This window comes from Diplotaxodon limnothrissa, linkage group LG1 (genome assembly GCF_057381915.1).
Source record: "Diplotaxodon limnothrissa isolate DT_005_m linkage group LG1, D_limnothrissa_male_GT1.1, whole genome shotgun sequence".
NCBI classification, from domain to species: Eukaryota; Metazoa; Chordata; class Actinopteri; order Cichliformes; family Cichlidae; genus Diplotaxodon; species Diplotaxodon limnothrissa.
In genome coordinates this window covers 26,906,409-26,912,167 of record NC_140596.1, presented here as the reverse complement: position 1 = coordinate 26,912,167, position 5,759 = coordinate 26,906,409, and positions in this window count along the sequence as shown.

Below are 5,759 nucleotides of genomic sequence, written 5' to 3'. Positions count from 1 at the left end.
CTGATCTGTGAGTGATGATAATTTGTGCACCAATTCCTCTGACATCGTCTTATTAATCGTTAGCTTACTATGCAAACATGACAAGTGAAATCTCCCGCAGCTTAAACATGTGAGAGGTTGATCGCGCAGAGAATCGCTGAGCTTATGTGAGTGCGTGTGTAAAAGCAGCAGGATATATATTTGACTACGATGACCTGGATGACTGAGAACCTTCACAGACAGATATATATTTTAGTTCTGCTGAGCCAAATAAGACAGGTCAGGGTGAAGAAGTGACAGCCAAAGAAAAGCTTACCACAAAACGGAGAAGTTATGACAAATCAGACTATAAGGCAAAAAGAAAGTGCAGCTTTATGGTTTTATGGACAAAAGAATTTCTGTGGCTGCAATATGACGAGCTAAATAACCAGGGCTGCACATAAGTGGTCCGCAGGTGCGCATTCGCTGTCAAAATAAAAAACACGCACAAGGGTTAGGGTTAAATTTAAAAACTGTACTTTTGAGTTAAAATATATATTTATAATTTTAATAAATGACAAATTAAAAATGCATGAACATTTTTTTTGTATCGAAAAAATATCGAACCGTGACACCAAAGTATCGAACCGAACCGAACCGTGAATTTTGTGTATCGTTGCTCCCCTAATATATATATATATATATATATATATATATATATGTATATATATATGTATATATATTATGGAATGCCCTTTAGGAAAATATTATATATATATATATTCCAACCAAAGTCTGAATATATAGAATGAAACTTGAATATATAGAATGATCTTTTGAATATATAGAATGAAGCTTGAATATATAGAATGAAACTTGAATATATAGAATGATCTTTTGAATATATAGAATGAAACTTGAATATATAGAATGATCTTTTGAATATATAGAATGAAACTTGAATATATAGAATGATCTTTTGAATATATAGAATGAAACTTGAATATATAGAATGAAACTTGAATATATAGAATGATCTTTTGAATATATAGAATGAAACTTGAATATATAGAATGATCTTCTGAATATATAGAATGAAGCTTGAATATATAGAATGATCTTTTGAATATATAGAATGAAGCTTGAATATATAGAATGATCTTTTGAATATATAGAATGAAACTTGAATATATAGAATGATCTTTTGAATATATAGAATGAAACTTGAATATATAGAATGAAACTTGAATATATAGAATGATCTTTTGAATATATAGAATGAAACTTGAATATATAGACTGATCTTTTGAATATATAGAATGAAACTTGAATATATAGAATGATCTTTTGAATATATAGAATGAAACTTGAATATATAGAATGAAACTTGAATATATAGAATGATCTTTTGAATATATAGAATGAAACTTGAATATATAGAATGAAACTTGAATATATAGAATGATCTTTTGAATATATAGAATGAAACTTGAATATATAGAATGAAACTTGAATATATAGACTGATCTTTTGAATATATAGAATGAAACTTGAATATATAGAATGATCTTTTGAATATATAGAATGAAACTTGAATATATAGAATGAAACTTGAATATATAGAATGAAACTTGAATATATAGAATGATCTTTTGAATATATAGAATGAAACTTGAATATATAGAATGAAACTTGAATATATAGAATGATCTTTTGAATATATAGAATGAAACTTGAATATATAGAATGAAACTTGAATATATAGACTGATCTTTTGAATATATAGAATGAAACTTAAATATATAGAATGAAACTTGAATATATAGAATGATCTTCTGAATATATAGAATGAAACTTGAATATATAGAATGAAACTTGAATATATAGAATGTATGAACCTCTTTTTTAGAGATGATGTGTTTCTGAATTCTCTGCCTTTACAAAATGGCATCAGCTGAACTATTTCAGTACTTTTTAGAGCTTGACAACTGTTTTGCGACAGCTGTTCAAATTGCAAATTTCCATAGTCCACTAGTTGTATCCTGTGGTTGTACAGTGTTCCAACATTTACTGACAACATTTGAGATATGGCCATCCAACTAAACCCCAAGTCTCGCATGTCAGTCAGCTGAGTAGCTGGTATGTTGTACCTAAAAGAGTTAGAAACAAAAGAAGAAATATGTTAACTTCTTTCTTATTTCTTGCATTCATTATCTTGTTTGCCATCTCTTGACTCTTTCAAGTGCCATACACATTATGAATGAATTTGTTTCCATTTTTATCACTTACCTTGACCTTCCTCTTTGAGATGTAGAATGATATAATGAGCCCATAACATGTGCTTCAGCTTCTGCTCGAAGTGTTAGCTCAGTTGACATCTCCATCAGTGATTGATAAATTCCCTCAAGAAGTGTGCATAATCTTCTCCCAGAAACATTTTGTTGAACATTATTCATGAGCACTAGAAATGTTGCAATAATGAAAACGTGTTCTTCAAGGTGACGTAGTATAAATTCAAATTATTTCTACCATTTGCAGTTTGAACAGCTGTCGCAAAACAGTTGTCAAGCTCTAAAAAGTACTGAAATAGTTCAGCTGATGCCATTTTGTAAAGGCAGAGAATTCAGAAACACATCATCTCTAAAAATGAGGTTCATACATTCTATATATTCAAGTTTCATTCTATATATTCAGAAGATCATTCTATATATTCAAGTTTCATTCTATATATTCAAGTTTCATTCTATATATTCAAGTTTCATTCTATATATTCAAGAGATCATTCTATATATTCAAGTTTCATTCTATATATTCAAGTTTCATTCTATATATTCAAGTTTCATTCTATATATTCAAGAGATCATTCTATATATTCAAGTTTCATTCTATATATTCAAGTTTCATTCTATATATTCAAAAGATCATTCTATATATTCAAGTTTCATTCTATATATTCAAGTTTCATTCTATATATTCAAGTTTCATTCTATATATTCAAGAGATCATTCTATATATTCAAGTTTCATTCTATATATTCAAGTTTCATTCTATATATTCAAAAGATCATTCTATATATTCAAGTTTCATTCTATATATTCAAGTTTCATTCTATATATTCAAAAGATCATTCTATATATTCAAGTTTCATTCTATATATTCAAAAGATCATTCTATATATTCAAGTTTCATTCTATATATTCAAAAGATCATTCTATATATTCAAGTTTCATTCTATATATTCAAGTTTCATTCTATATTTTCAAAAGATCATTCTATATATTCAAGTTTCATTCTATATATTCAAGTTTCATTCTATATATTCAAAAGATCATTCTATATATTCAAGTTTCATTCTATATATTCAAGCTTCATTCTATATATTCAAGTTTCATTCTATATATTCAAGTTTCATTCTATATATTCAAGTTTCATTCTATATATTCAAAAGATCATTCTATATATTCAAGTTTCATTCTATATATTCAAGTTTCATTCTATATATTCAAGCTTCATTCTATATATTCAAGTTTCATTCTATATATTCAAAAGATCATTCTATATATTCAAGCTTCATTCTATATATTCAAGCTTCATTCTATATATTCAAGCTTCATTCTATATATTCAAGTTTCATTCTATATATTCAAGTTTCATTCTATATATTCAAAAGATCATTCTATATATTCAAGTTTCATTCTATATATTCAAAAGATCATTCTATATATTCAAGTTTCATTCTATATATTCAAGCTTCATTCTATATATTCAAAAGATCATTCTATATATTCAAGTTTCATTCTATATATTCAAAAGATCATTCTATATATTCAAAAGATCATTCTATAGATCATTCTATAGATCATTCAGACTTTGGTTGGAATATATATATAATATTTTCCTAAAGGGCATTCCATAATATATATATATATATATATATATATATATATATATATATATATATATATATATATATATATACACACATATATAAAATATGGCATCGGGTGTAAAAACAAAATAAGTCTGTGCAAAATCAACATGTGGATCTGTCCAATGTATTCAAAATATGTTTAAGTCAATAGCAATTTCCCTTGGTACTGCAATACTGGTAGTAAAGAGAAATAGTGCAGTGTTACAGCTGGATGGTCAGTAGGGTTGTTTGCAAATTTCTCTTTTTTGCCACTATTATTTCAGACAGTAATAGAGTCTCATGACTAAATTTAATTATCACGAGAACTGTTGTTATAAGTTATAAGTGTTTTCTGTTACAGCAAACTGGGGCAGACCAAGGATACGCTGGAGAGATTATATCTCTCGGCTGGCCTGGTAAAGCCTTGGTGTTTCCCCTGGAAAGACTGGAGAAGGTGGCTGGGGAGAGGGAGGTCTTGGCTTCTCTGCTTGGGCTGCTGCACCCCTGACCCAGCCCCAGAACAGCAGAAGAAAACGGGTGGATGGATGGCAAACTGGTTGTGTTTTATTTATCACAAATCTTAGACTCTAGAGAAAAAGTATGCATTTACTAGTAAAAAGTCACACTAGTAGCCAAAGCCAAATGTGATGTAGAACAAAGAATGAAAAATGTAAAATTTCTGCTTGGTAAGACTAAAGTTGTCCATTAATACTGTTTTTCTCAATAATCTATTCAATATGCCTTTTAATTATATATTTCTTCCTCTCTGTAGTGCTGTCTGTTCTCAGAAGTTATTTACTGAAATTGCCTACCTTTATACATTATTTGTATATTACATTAAAGTTTACTTTAATTGAATATTAATTCCTTTTCAGAACATTCTGAAAGTTTTGAAATTATTTACAGTCCTGGCTTTAGATTTATGTGTGCATAAAGCTTGATGTCATTATTGACAAGACGCCAGCCAAAATTAAACAATATATGTTGTGTTCATTCATTCTAACAGGCTTGAACTGGAAATGAAAAGCAGCCCAGAAATTTGCTGTCAAGCAGCTTCAGCTTCAACTTGAAACTGCTACACACTACCTGGCAGAGAAGTATGAGTAGAGAAAGCAAATGTCCATCAGATTTAACATTAACGGGTCTTTACATTTGTGTAATATCCAACTGCGCTCATGTGAGAGTTGAAAATACAAATCACAATGACAAGTGAGCATCATGTCTCCTGCATCTTTCGTCCTCTATCCAGGCACCACACAAAGCATTGTCAGAAGTGAGAATCTATTTCCCGTGGACCATCTCCCATTGTTTGTGTGGTGAGAAATAGTTTGGTTAAGACCAGAGCTTCCACACCAGACAGTCTAAAGTTCATGTGTGAAAACACCTCTAGTTTATCAATGCATTGGTTGTCACTAAATACCCTCTCCTGGTGAATGTTAAATGAACATAGTTGCAAATGTCTGTCCTTTAGAAATAAAAATGTCCTTGTTCTGTCATCCAATAATATTACTTGCTATTGTTATGCTGATGACACCTAACCTAACCTTTTCCTTTCCTTCTGGCAGTACACAGTGTGATGCATTCATTTGTGGTTGCCACATTGACATCTCAGTATGGATGCCTGCCCACTACCTCAAGTACAGTCGTGACAGACGTGAACGGCTCTTCTTTCGGTGCTGCTTCTGCCCTCTTTCTATCATTACTAACAATAGTACTGTGACCCCTGCTACCTGCCAACAATTTCACTATAATTTTTGACAGCCAGCTGTCATTCATCAAACATTTGCCAACACAAGTGCATCTCACACCTACAGTACTCCACAACAGCCAGTTCAGAGCCTCTCAAGGGGACTCAGCTCACCTCCTAGCTTTTTGTCTAGACTAACTCCCT